The sequence below is a fragment of the Schistocerca americana genome, chromosome 6 (assembly GCF_021461395.2).
Source record: "Schistocerca americana isolate TAMUIC-IGC-003095 chromosome 6, iqSchAmer2.1, whole genome shotgun sequence".
In the NCBI taxonomy this organism is placed as follows: Eukaryota; Metazoa; Arthropoda; class Insecta; order Orthoptera; family Acrididae; genus Schistocerca; species Schistocerca americana.
The window spans coordinates 355,074,598-355,089,560 of NC_060124.1; the positions used below are offsets into that span (position 1 = coordinate 355,074,598).

At 39.0% G+C, this 14,963-nt stretch overlaps 1 protein-coding gene across 3 annotated transcripts in view; it reads right to left on the minus strand.

Moving 5' to 3' along the window:
* Positions 1-14,963, minus strand: part of LOC124619699 (polyphosphoinositide phosphatase) — a 183,931-nt gene that overhangs the window by 85,924 nt on the left and 83,044 nt on the right. The window lies entirely within an intron of this gene.

Below are 14,963 nucleotides of genomic sequence, written 5' to 3' on the forward strand. Positions count from 1 at the left end.
TAAGGGTGTTTGCCATGTAGTGTTTTCTTTTTCCAATTTACTTTCTTTGTATCTGTTGATGTTATGTGACCTAAAGGGTTGTAGAAGTGGTTATGAAATTGCAATGGTGTAGCCGATGTATTTATATGAGTGATTGCTTTCTGTATTTTGCTAGTTTCTGCTCGCTCTATAAAGAATTTTCTTAAATTGTCTACCTGTCCAAAATGTAGGTTTTTTATGTCGATAAATCCCCTTTCTCCTTCCTTTCTGCTTAATGTGAATCTTTCTGTTGCTGAATGTATGTGATGTATTCTATATTTGTGGCATTGTGATCGTGTAAGTGTATTGAGTGCTTCTAGTTCTGTGTTACTCCATTTCACTACTCCAAATGAGTAGGTCAATATTGGTATAGCATAAGCATTTATACCTTTTGTCTTGTTTCTTGCTGTCAATTCAGTTTTCAGTATTTTTATTAGTCTTTGTCTATATTTTTCTTTTAGTTCTTCATTAATATTTGTATTATCTATTCCTATTTTTTGTCTGTATCCTAGATATTTATAGGCATCTGTTTTTTCCATCTCTTCTATGCAGTCGCTGTGGTTATCCAATAAGTAATTTTGTTTAGTGTGTTTTCCCTTGACTATGCTATTTTTCTTACATTTGTCTGTTCCTAAAGCCATATTTATATCATTGCTGAATACTTCTGTTATCTTTAGTAATTGGTTGAGTTGTTGATTTGTTGCTGCCAGTAGTTTTAGATCATCCGTGTATAGCAAATGTGTGATTTTGTGTTGGTATGTTCCAGTAATATTATATCCATAATTTGTATTATTTAGCATGTTGGATAGTGGGTTCAGAGCAAAGCAGAACCAGAAAGGACTTAATGAGTCTCCTTGGTATATTCCACGCTTAATCTGTATTGGCTGTGATGTGATATTATTTGAATTTGTTTGGATATTAAGTGTGGTTTTCCAATTTTTCATTACTATGTTTAGGAACTGTATCAATTTAGGACCTACTTTGTATATTTCCAATATCCGTAGTAGCCATGAGTGGGGTACACTATCAAAAGCTTTTTGGTAGTAAATGTATGCATAGTGTAGCGACCTTTGTTTAGTTTTAGCTTGATATGTCACCTCTGCATCTATTATCAGTTGCTCTTTACATACTTGTGCTCCTTTGCAGCAGCCTTTTTGTTCTTCATTTATAATTTTGTTCTGTGTTGTATGTGTCATTAATTTCTGTGTAATGACGGAAGTTAATATTTTGTATATTGTTGGTAGGCATGTTATGGGGCGATATTTTTCTGGGTTTGCTGTGTCTGCTTCATCTTTAGGTTTCAGATAAGTTATTCCTTGTGTAAGTGTATCAGGGACTGTGTATGGGTCTGCAATGTAACTGTTAAATAATTTAGGTGGTTGTTCTGTATATGTGTGGATGGATATGTGTGTGTGTGCGCGAGTGTATACCCGTCCTTTTTTCCCCCTAAGGTAAGTCTCTCCGCTCCCGGGATTGGAATGACTCCTTACCCTCTCCCTTAAAACCCACATCCTTTCGTCTTTCCCTCTCCTTCCCTCTTTCCTGATGAGGCAACAGTTTTTTGCGAAAGCTTGAATTTTGTGTGTATGTTTGTGTTTGTTTGTGTGTCTGTCGACCTGCCAGCACTTTCATTTGGTAAGTCACATCATCTTTGTTTTTAGATATATGTTAAATAATTTAGTTAGACATGAATGTGTTAAGGCGAACTTCTTTAGTCAGAAATTTGCTATTTTATCTTTTCCAGGGGCTTTCCAATTGTGCGTAGAATTAATTGCTCCGGTGACTTCATGTTGCAAAATTATCACTTCAGGCATTTGTGGTATCATCTTGTATGTGTCTGCTTCTGCTTGAATCCACCGTGCATGCCTGTTATGTTGTACCGGGTTTGACCATATGTTGCTCCAGAAGTGTTTCATGTCTGTTATGTTTGGTGGATTGTCTATTTTAATGTGTGTATTATCTATTGTCTGGTAAAATTTCTTTTGGTTTGTGTTGAATGTTTGGTTCTGTTTCCTTCTATTTTCACTTTTTTTGTATCTTCTAAGTCGTTTGGCCAATGATTGTAATTTCTGCTTCTTTTCATCTAGTTGCTCTATCGCTTCTTGTTTCGAGATTTTGCCTAACCTTTTTTGTTTTTTGTCTGATATTTCATTTCTTATAAATTGTGTTAGCTGTCCGATGTCTTTTCTCAGTTTTTCTATTCTGATCTGTAGCCTGTGTTGCCATGCTGGTTTTGTGGGTTTCTTCTGTGTGTTGCTTTGTTCTGATCTCTGCCTAGTGTGTATATTTAGTGTAGTGAGTGCTCCTATATAAACCAGTAGTTGTAACTCTTCCATAGTTGTATTTTCATTTATTTTGTTGTGTATGATTGTGTTGATAGTTGTTATTGTTGTTTCGACTTGTGGGTTATTTGGTGGTCTATGCAAGAATGGTCTAATGTCTGTATTTGTGTCTTTGTATTCTATATATGTCCGCTGAAATTTTTCTTCTATATCTAACATGTGTGTCACTTCATGTTCTATTTGTGCTTGTTCTGGTGGCTGTCTTAAGATTTCGTTTTCCTCTGATTGTTTAATTGATGCGTGTTGTTCTTTGCTTGTTTGCTCTGGGATGTTTGAGTCCATTACTGTATTTTCTTCTTCTTCTGATTGCACATTATTTTGTTCCAGTATTTGTTGTACTTGTTGTTTGATGTTTTCTAATTCTGACTGGGGTATCCTGTTATTTTTTATTATTACACGGATCTGATCAGCTAGTCGTTGTTCTGTTAAAAATTTTAATCCTGGGTATCTGGTAATAAATGTTGTGTATGCTTGTGATCTTTATCCAGTTGTGTTGGTTCCTAAATTTGTTGCTTGGTAATAACAGAACATGAGGTGTCGGTTAACTTCATCTGACCATCTCATCCTCTGTCTTTGTTTTCCTTCTAGAGTGGTTGCAGGAAGCATATCCTGCAAAACACCTCTATTTGGATTTAAATCATTTTCCGTGTGGCTAGCAGTGTCGTTACCATTGTGGACGGGCATAGGGTTCAAGCGTCATCCCCGACCATGACAGCGCTTGTCCAAGGCTTCATTACTTCTGTCCTGAACCAACTAATCACACTAAAAGGGGGGGGGGGGGGGGTTAGCCATATTAGTGGTTTGTTCTTTTCGTCGCCTTTTACGACTGGCAGAACATACCTGGGGCCTATTCTTTTCCCGGGCCTTCACGGGGTTTATTATTATTATTATTATTATTATTATTATTATTTACTGCTTCCAATGCTGTCTGCTGAAGAGAATTACAAGTAAGCACAATACTCCCCTGCACGTCCTCTGGAGTTGCTGGAATATCGCAATAGACAGCGTTTTTAATGCATCCCCAAAGAAAAAAAGTCCAGAGGATTTAAATCAGGAGACTTAGGAGGTCAAGTAACTGTTCCTCCATGACCAGTCCATCTGGTAGAATACCTTCGGTTCAGAACAAGACGTGCACACAAGGCATTATGTGCTGGACATCCATCAAGTTGATACCACATAAGCATTCTAGTTCTTAGTGGCACTTCATCCTGAAGAGGAGGAAGAATTCATCTGAGGAAGTTCGCATACACTGTGCCATTTAGACTACCATTGATGAAATAAGGGCCAATAATTGTAGTACCAAGCATTCCACACCAGACATTAACTCTCCATTGACGCAGATGTTCCACCAGTCTAAGCCATCATGGGTTGTCGCTGACCAATAATGCATTTTCTTCGTATTTTCCTGTCCTTTGTTTGAGAAGGAACATTCATTGGTAAATAGAACATTGGAGAAGTAGTTAGGGTTTGCAAGGATTTGCTGCTGTGTCCACTGACAGAACTGTAAACAATTATGAAAATCACTCCCATGCAATCCTTGATGTAGGTGTACATGGTAAGGATGGAACCAGTGATGTGTAAGAATACTATGTACACTGGCTTTAGGAATGCCAATCTCGTGTTCAAGCTGTCATGGTTTTAGTAATGCCAATCTCGTGTTCAAGCTGTCATGTACTCACATGTGGATTCATAGCAATGGAAGCGAAAATAGTAACTTCTGCAGCTTTATCTGAGTGAGTGCTATGACAATTGCGCTGTCATGAGTTGAAACTTTGATTCCTGAAGTGTTGCGACAGGACGAGAAAACATCCATCTGGAAGGTGAGTTCTTGTCAGGGTATCACTCTATGTACAGTTCCGCTGCCTGCATAGCATTTCGTCTACCTTCAACAACAACAATAAAAGATCATAGTATGAAGGCTTTCATACGATATATAAGTCGCTCTCAGACGTCCGACCCGTCAGTCGGCAAGACTCACTGGAGGAGAAACACCCCTCTGAAGATGTCCAGCGCAGCTCTGGACGAAACGTTAGGAGCTGAAGAGTTTCATGGACCACGACCTTACATCCCGGAAGGTTTACCAGAACAATAAAAGAAACATTATGTCGATGCAGTTTGTAGGTGGGACAGCCTTTACTGTATGCCTACTCTACACAACAGTATTTAGAAGGACTAAACTACTGTACTAAATGTACCCATACATAAGACAACAGTATTGCAATTACTGTTCTGCTAACTTAAAGTCCCCACAGATGAGCAGCATTTCTACCGTCTCTTCATTGTTGTACATTCTACTCACACAACTCTTCAACTGATGATGGTTGACAGAATGATGGGTGTGCATTCTACTTATTTTTACATTTGTCCTCTGTCAGCGTCAGTACGTGGATGTGTTCCATTACCCCAAGTACCTGCACTAAGCTCTGGGAGCATCAACGTCAATGTTGTGTTATGTAATTAATCATATTATCTTTCAATGAATGGTACACTGCAATACATTTTTGAATAGGTCTTTAGGAGAGGAAATGAACTACCAAATAAGATATACAGAGTGCCATTTAAACAAGTCATACTGCTGTTCATATCTTTGTAAAAAACAAAGCTACAATTTGCTTGAAACATTTTGTAATTTGCATCTAGACAAACAGTTATTTAGGGTGGTCAGGATAAATGGGACACCCTGTATATAGCAAGTCCAGCAGGCATGGAAAACAGTGCAGTCATTGTTCTAATGCAGAAGCGGAGCGAATTATCCAACATCCAAAAGGGTATGATCATTGGCTTTTGGGACAAGGGTGGAAGCATTACCAAAATGGCTAAGTTATTAAACTTTTCACGTGCTGTCTTGGTTAAAGTATAGCATGCAAGGCAAAACGGCCCTATCCAAAATCTGGGCCGGTGCACTATGGGCAATAGATGACAGAGGTAAATGGCTATTGCAGAGATGTGTCTGGGTAAATAGATGTGCAACTGTTGAGCAACTGACTGCCCAGATGAACCAAGGGGGCTTCAACAGTCTCTCCTCAACGACAGTTCAGCGAAAGTTGCTGCGTAGGGGCCTCCGCAGCAAGCACCTGGTTCATGCATCCGTGCTGACCACTGTTCAACGTTGATAAAGGAAGTCTAGATTTTACATGCAGACATCACAAATAGATGTCCAATAAGTGGCAACAGGTGGCCTTTTCGGATTAGTCACATCTGATGCTCCATTGGTGTGAAATGTCTAACAGCAAATACCAACAACAATCATCAGAAGGGTCCAGGCCAGAGGAGGGATCATTATAGTCTGGGGAATGTCTTCATGGCTTTCCCTGGGCGATGACCTCATTTTGGTAGGCATAATGGGTCAACCAAAGTAGGATCTACCCTTCAGAACCGTGTCCATCCCTACATGCAGTTTGCTTTTCCTCGGCATGATGGCATCTACCAGTAGGGCAATGCGACTCAGCTTGTACTGTAAGTGTGCAGTTCAAAGATCACTAGGATGAGTTTACCATAGTCCTTTGGCCACCAAACTCCCCATATTTAAACTCAATTGAGAATCTATCGGACCATCTGAATCGGGCTTTTCATGTCATGGATCCTCAACCGAGAAATCTAGCACAGCTGGAAATGGCACTGGAGTTGACATGGCTCCTCATCCCTGTTGGTAACTTTCAGAACTGCACAGACACTCTTCCCGAATGTCTCACAGAAGGCTGTACTGCAAAGATGTTTGCATTGGTTGTGGCAGAGGGCAACTGTGGAGACTGGCCGCCTGGCCTCGCGTATTCACCCTGTGTGTGGAGGATAGGTGTCTGCTCCTTCAGCAGGGTCAGAGCAGGCAAATGGAGTGGGGAAGGGGAGGGAGGGTGGGATTTACTAGTTATTGGGGCTCCAACGTTAGGCACATTATGGAGTCCCTTAGGCAGATAGCATTCATGGCCGAAAAGAAAGCCAATGTGCGCTAGGTATGTCTGCTGGGATGCCTCATCGGAGATGTGGAGGTGGCCTTGGCTGTGGCTATTGAGTGTGCAGGGTGCAGTCATCTGCATTTCATGGCTCACGTTGGCACCAACAATGCCTGTCGCATGGGTTATGAGGCGATCCTCAGTTTGTGCAGGAGGCTGGTGGAGATGGGGAGACTGCTGGTCTTGCGCATAGGTTGCAAACAGAGCTTGCAATTTGCAGCATTGTTCCCAGAGTTGATTGGGGTCCTTTGGTTTGGAGTCAAGTGGAGGGTCTCAACCAAATGCTTTGTCGACTCTGTCATGGTCATGACTGCAGATTTCTAGACCCGCATTATCATGTGGGGATTTGTAGGACTCCACTTGATAGGTCAAGGGTGCACTACACAAAGGAAGCAGCTACTGAGGTAGAAAAATACTTGTGGAGTGCACATGAGGGTTTTTTAGGCTAGGCGATAGTTTCAGGTGCTCTGATGAACTCTCACCAGTCAATTCACAGCACAAGAAGTCAAACAGCATTAAGAATAAAGACACTTTGATTCCCACAATTTTATCAGTAAACTATCAAAGTAATTGTAATAAAATTGAGGGGGAGTGTCCGTTGCAGTTCACAAAATATTATCGTTACTGAGGTCAAAGTTGAGTGTGACAGTGAAGTCATCTGGTCAGGGGAACAGGTGTAGGTTAAACTAAGTTAATTGTTGGATGTTTTTACTGGTCACCAATTCTGCTGTGACAGTTCTAGAGTCACTCAAAGTAAGTCTATGGTCAATAGTGCCTAAATATCCAGATCATGTAATACTAGTTTGAGGCAACTTTAACATGCCAAGTATAGACTGGAATGTCTATGGATTCATTGCAGGGAGTACAGACAGACTTACAGAAATACTTTTCAACATGTTTTCTGAAAAACTGTCTTGAGAAGCTAGCACAGCAGCCCACATGTCATGGAAATATCTTAGACCTTGTAGCTACACATTACATGAGTCACAGCTGTGTGCAGCCAGCCAGCACATGGGAGACAGGACATGTTTGCCTGACCTTTTTGCAATGATGTCAGATGCTGTGCCTAGAATCACCAAGCTTTGGTTCACTGCCATGTCTCTGAAGTCATTCTGCAAGTACCTATTAGTATCTACGAGGCTCTGGTTTTCCACCAAAAGAAACTCAATGACACTTCTCTGTTTGGAGCACATCTGTTACAAATGCCACTTACAAGTCTCCATATAGCATCTTGTAACGGATCTGGGAGATGTTATTTTTTTTACCGTATTTGTCGATACTGAATTGAAAATGTTTTCTTATATTTTTGTCAGAATTTATTATAATTTGTCTTATTATATGTTAATTTACTTCTGTTTTTGAGAGTAAAAGCATATTGATTACTATTAGAAAATGTATCGAAGAATAGCAAAGAAACTGATTGTGTAAAATATCTTTGACGTTGGAGTAGTCTTTGACTATAGTCAGTCCGAGTCGGAAGCTAACTCTTGGTGTGTGTTGACGGAAGAACAATGTGAAGGTCGCCGTCATAAATAATTTTGAATTATGTTACTATTATTTTTGTATTAACTAAAAAGAAGAAACTACATTTGAAGAAACTGTATTTGAAACACCAAAATAAGAGAAACACGCTGAACAACGTCATTTTCTGCAGCCGACAACGATGCACTGTGGAATCATACTTAGACAACTGAAGACAAGACTTATATTTGCTTGCAAACGTCTAATGGAAAAGGTACTGTCACGAAATATGGCAAATTTAAGTTTATAAAAAATAGTGACCATATTTTCAACTTGTGTAATAGCCGGGATGCCATATTTCAATCTCCACCCATCAGAACACAATGAAACTATAGGGACTAAAGCAGGAATATTCCATGATGTTGCACAACAAATTCTGTATTTGTCACTTGAAACTGGCCAAGGAAAAAAAAGTGTTGCATTACTTATTGAATGCCATTCATATCATGATGAGAGTGTGAGTTTTGATAAAATCAGAGAAAGATAATGGGAAAACACCACTAACATTGTGCTTAAATCTAGATTTTTGAAGTGAATTTATCTGACACCTGTAATCTCACTCCTACACAAAAGAAATACCTGAAGTTGGCTTATATATGTAAATACGTGAAAGGTATTCATTTTGCATTTTGCTCTTTTATGATACCTACTACATTACATGTAAAATTTTTGGAGCCAGTTTACCATTCTAAAAAGACAGCAAAAATTCTGACACACAACTAAGCTTATCTTCCAAATGAGGCAGCTAACAATGCAGGTGTTTTATACTGATAACTGTTTTCGGCATGGTAAATATTTTCCTGCTTGACAAACCCCAGAAAGGTATACCATAAGTGACCTTTGAATCTAGAACTGATTCACTGATTCAATGTATCATAAAGAATACAGCAACATAATTTTTCTTTATTTGACTCTTAATTATTACGTGCATGTCAAATTCCAGACAGCAGCTACATTGGCATACAAATGAAAATCAAATTTGGACTTGATGAGTACATTTTTAACATATTTGCGGCAATGTCCGAGTCTCATTTGTGCACAGTGCTCGAGAGAGGCTCAGGTGCCATCATGAATTGGTTAATTTTATAATAAAATGAATCATTCATAAGAACAGAATCACCTTCATTGTAACTGTTGGAATCATTTGAAAACGCTGCCGCTTTACATTTCTTTAAAGGTCTAATGATGTCACTGTCTCTGGAATCAGCCTCAGAATCATAAAAACATTCATTCACACAGTCATTCAGATCTTCACTTTCACTAGGAACATTTGAACTATCATCATCAAAAATGTCAAAAATTATTTCAGGTTTGTTCATTTCCTTCTGTTCCCTGGTTATGGCCATCTCTAAAAGTAGGAGGAACTTCAAGATGAAAATACTAACTATTTGAAACATCAAAATACAATCAAAATGCTAAATAGGTGAAAAGTACATGAAGGCAATCAAGTTTGATACACTGACAATTGGTGTAAACACCTAAATAGATGAAATACTTAAAATATATTATCTCAAGGTCTGTCCATACCAGATGGTGCACAAAACATGGGTAAACTCAGGATATGTCAACAATGTGTTAAGTTACTGATATGTTTCAATCATTTGAAAATGACTATGGAAGCAGAAATCAGGTGACTACATGAGACACATAGCTTGTTACACAATAATTATAGCCAAATAAAGAATAAATTAAGTCACTTAACATTTTTTACATACTGTGGATCCCTTTTCAGACATCATTTAAAAAGTTCTGCTTCACAACAGACTGCAAATGCACTATTAAACATAAAATGGTAAGAGATTTAAACGTCTCCAAAGTTATCTTGATTCAAGATCAAAGATCTTATATTTATATTGAAGGTTACTCTCTTGTGATGGCTGCCAACAGTTCAAACTTCAGCATATTAAGGCTGATACTGGTCTTTTCCATTGATGTTTGTTATTCTGCTCAATTTTTAAATGATTTTTTCAATGTAGTACTACTACTTGAATACACTTCTTATAGTCTTGGAATTTTTCTAATTTGTGATGGAATGCACTAGGCCTGCAGCATGATCTTCCTTATATAAGGGAAAATTTTGAGCAGGCATCTACCAAATATGTTTATTGTGCTTATCAGTTTCAGAGCATTATGGCTCTATTTTCAATGCAAACAGTTTATAGAGGGTTGTGCAAGTAGTGTACATACACAATGTTGAAATGCTGCCCAATAATTAAAAAAAAGCTAGATGACCCTTGCATTTATGTTGGTTAAAAGGTTGTGGCTTTAGAATTTTGAGATTGGCCATCAGGCAAAAATGTCTTCCTTCATGTTCTTTCTTGTATGTATCTGGACCATCACGTTCCCATTAACAGTGGCATAGGTATGTTTTTGATGATTGATTTGCTTGTGACAGTGACTGAAATTTGGGCTGTTACTATTTTATGAGTGTGATACAGTGCTACCTGTACCCCTACATCCTCACGATAAGCTTTTATTAATTAATGTTCAAAGAAATTCCTTTATCCGTGCCTGTAAGTATGACTGAGTCAAATGCTTCCAAAGCCACATGGCATGGAATTACCTTCTTTGGGATTGTTAGACTAAATGGGGGCTAGGTGACGTGAACCACCACAATCAAGGCAATCGCAACAGGACTCATTCGAAGAGCAGTTACATGGCCCTTTCTGCTGAGTAGAAAGGCCAGTCAGATATCAGGGTATAGGAAACCGGTTTTCTGCACCCCACACTGAACTTGGCTGAAAAATTCAGCTACAACATAAAACAGATATGGCAGGCATTTTCAGTCTGTGTGGTTATTTAAAGAAGACAAACTTTCCTATTTGTAAACATGAGCAACAGATATTGTGTTTGAGGCTACATTCAGTGGAGTGGCAGGAGATAGCAGTGAGAGCAAACGAGTCTTCAGTAAGAGCTAATTATCACAGAGGATGACAAAGGACACTTTGACAGAGGTTCATGTTGTGTACCAGCATGTTTTTTTGCCACTCCATGAGACCAAAGTGGCACAACAGGGGGATGGAGCAGCTGTCAGTGCTGATGAGGCATCATCAACAGTGAGAGCCATCATGCATTCAGTGGCCGAGGCTTTGAGACTTGAGGGTCTCTGCCATTTAGAGATGCTACGCACACTGACAGAGCTGATGCCCATACTGCCAATGTCAGTGGCACTGACGACATCAAACCAGAGAAGATATGTCAATTTCATTGTTTCTGAACCTCTGTGAACAGCTTTGCTGGATATCAAAGCTAATATAAGAAAGGAGCCTCAATATTTAAATGTAATTGTGCAGGCTGGTTCAAATTTAAGGTCTTAAAACATAAATAGTCATTCTGAAATGTTCACTGATGAAACAAACTGCAAATTTCAAAATATCAGCACAGAAGTAGAGACTGAAGTAAAAACTGTTAACATCACATGAGATGTATAGGAGATGACCTTGTTCACTCTGAATAAGCATACAGAGGATGTTCTGAAGAAAGTCTGGGAGAATGCGGAAAAGTAAGCTAACTTTCAAATCAGATGAAATCAGTAGAAACTGTCTCCACTTCCAAGACCACTCAGGTACAAAAATATTCCACTCTTTATATGACATCATATTCAACATTGAGTGTATAAGTATTTATTTTCAAAATTGCAATTTTGGCCATAAGGCCATTATCAAAAGGTAGACTGTAAACGATTGTGCTTCAGCACATGTCAAACATTAAAAAATTCTCTGACATGTACACATCATTGTCATATCTGAGCCTTATAACAATGTTGACATGTAAATAATGTACAAGGACAGTGGTTTATTGGATTTGTGTTAAAGCTATTAATACAGTTATAAGGTTCAGAAATGACAATGACATGTGTACACGTCAGAGGATTTTTAAAGTTTGGCATCTGCTGAAGCACAGCGGTTTGCAGTATGCCGTTTGATAATAACCTTCAGCCAAAACTGTAATTGAGAAAAATAAATGGTTTCAGCAGTCAATGGTGAATATCATGTTTTTTTTTGATGTTTTACATGACTGTGAACCCCTGTCATGATAGTTAATCAAAACTCTGCTTGTCAACTGCAATAAACCAATAGTTTGCAAACTAGTTGTGCAACTTTTATTACAGGAGTAGAGAAGAGATTGAGGGAATGTGTTGTAGTGATAGACAGGCAGGTCCATGAACTCAGTGCAGGGCCACCAACACAAAGCATTTGTCACCATACAACAGACCGAGCATGACAAAAGTGTCAGCAGTTTTTGAGAGCAGTCTGACAGGTGAGACTGCTCACCAGGCAGCAGCCTGAATGTGTAGAACTAATCCATGGATAGTTAACAGATTGCACGAACTTGCTAATGGATCCACAGGTTCAACTGGAGTACAGGGAACATGATCAATGGGCAAACCCCAGTGCTGTTGCACTGTCTGTCTGGTTAGTACCTACTGAGAGGGTGCAATGAACAATGAAGCAGGAAGTCTGATGAAGAATGATAGGCCATTCCATTCATGGCAAGTATCACCTCTTAGTGCCATTCCTAGATGACTGAAATTTGGAGGGTGATTGGAGGGGGGATGGGGGGAGAAGTCAGTTAAGTATCACAAATAGTTAATTGAGAACTTTAAGAAGTGGTTTACAACTGTGACTTTATCCAATCTACAGCAAACCCACTGGTTCAGCCAGCACCTCCCAGCTGAAACAAAACTATAATGGGACATTACAGGAAAATACTGTGGGAATTACCCAGTGCAGAAATTTTTGGCAGAGTACTGGGGGTGTAGCTGGCAACAGTATGTTAAGTGTCATGTGATGATAGGCCCTCATTACAAAGTGAATTATGGGATGTTGTGGAAATTATTCTTGCACTTAGTCTCATTAGTGCATCACCTAGACTTGCTGTTTGAATCAGATGAACTTACAGCTGTGCTATATCAGACGATGACTTACTGGGTACATAGACGACTAATTACGGTATCAACCCAGATTGTAGGAGGATCACTGGACCTTCTCTCAGCAATGAACAAGTTCCAATACAATAGAGATCAGTGGAGGCCTCGGCTCCTGTTAGGAGAAATGCTGTAGCAGGAAGTAGTGAGTAATGAACTGCATCGCACAACAGAAAAGTATGCTTATTTGGTATGAAAGGTGGTAGAGGGTGAAACTGACAGCACTGCTCTTAATCGCACGTGTATCATGATAAGGGCACTGCAGTTCCTCCTGAAAGTTTATCTGCTCTTACAGAACAGGCAAATTGTGGCTACACCTCCTGATTCTCCCGGTGGAGTTCTTTACACCAAAGGAAAATCTGGATTCCACTGATCAACAGAGATAGGCTAACTGTCCACAGAATGCACTTGAGGATCTGCTGGCAAAGTAAGTACATTAGGGATGGCTAAGAATTCCGCATGTGTCTGGAACTCTCACACACAAGTGGATCCCTGTCACCTCAATGCACACTTCCAGAGTGAGAAGAGGATGAAATCATGAATGTGCCACATTAAATGGCAATGCAGTTACACAAGGAATGTGAAATAGCATATTTCATACTCAGCGACACAGATCATTAAAAAAAATTCAGTATTATTAAATTATTTTTGGTGCACTGAAGACTCAATAAAATTTATACCAGGTACAAACTGTCAACATGCAAAGAGATGTAAATGATTTTACAGATTTTCATCACTCAGGTTGCTGTAATCATGAGTTATTTAGTTACACAATTGAAAAAAGCCTTTTGTGCACCTACGTTGATCGAAACATTGTATCATCTCATTATGGAGATATGGGAAATCACACTGAAGGAAAACAACACAGGACTGCAGGACATTTTTAACGAAATAATTCATCTTTTAGTTCTGTTCTGTCAGCAAACACACAGGGATGTTTTCAACTGAAATGGCAAACAGTCTCAAAAACAGATGTAAGATTGGCAGTGTCTTCAAAAAGTTTAGCAAACTATTCTTGTTGTATGTTTTGATACCACAATAAATTCTGCAAAATTTGCATTTTCTTTAAAATCAGTACGCTTCAGGAAATGAATAGTGCTTTTTGTCAGAAGTTGTCCCATCAACACTGCAACTATCCTTTTAAATGCATACACATCAATTTAGAAGTAAGTTGTTTTTCACGTTGTAACATTTTAATGTAGACCATGTGCTGTCAAGCACCCACTTAAAATACGAGGTATGCATTCTGGATGTTTTAATTTTCATCCCTGCTATCCTTTGTCCTTAAGAAATTCAACAACTGCAGGTCTTACCGGTACTTGAAAAATCATTCCAGGCATGCCCCATCTCTTAATCAATGTACTTTGCAGTAAACATGATGTCTCCATACGCTTCATTCATTTCCATCAAAAACTGTTGCAACTGACAATGTAATGATGCAAGCAACTGTAGAAAATTTACTATTCATATCACTAATTTCATCACTTGCTCCATGCCTGCAAATGTAGCGCAAAGTCCTCCTAGATGTACAGAATGATGAATTCCATACAAATAGTGTGTCGATTAATGTAAATTTTTGCTCTTTCATTATTAACTAAATCTTTAAATTTTTTGAGCATGGTGTTAAATGCTGTTTTATAGCAATCTGCAGTATCTGTCCTCATGTGAGTTAATAATAGATATCGAGAATTCTCATCCTTCTCTAAGAAAAAGTAACTGTTATTCCCATTCATTTTTAAAGGCTTGTGATGACAGATTGATAGACTGCCTCTTTTTGTGCAAACAGCAACAGGACCTTGGAACTTCTTTTATACCATGAGCAAATATCAAAATTAAACCAAGCTGACACTACGAGTCTGCCGAACTGAAAAAATTCATGCCGTCTAAAAAATGTTGCACCAAATGCTGAAAGAAACAGTGTCACATCCCACAGCTAAATGAAATGTCATGCTGTATTCAGTAATTCCAAGAAGGACCAAGCAAAGCCGAGACATACTGAGTAGTGTTAGGACCAGCCAAACCTTGGACTGCATGTACGCAACGCATTGTTCAAGCATAACTTTTGCATGCCATGGCTGACTCTGGAATAGACAGTAAAGCCCATTACAGTCCCAGTTCAGGGCTTTCAAAGCCACATGAAACAGTAGCATCGTCTTTGGGTTCCACTTGGTAGATGAAATTGGGGCCAGGTGAGGTGGACCACCA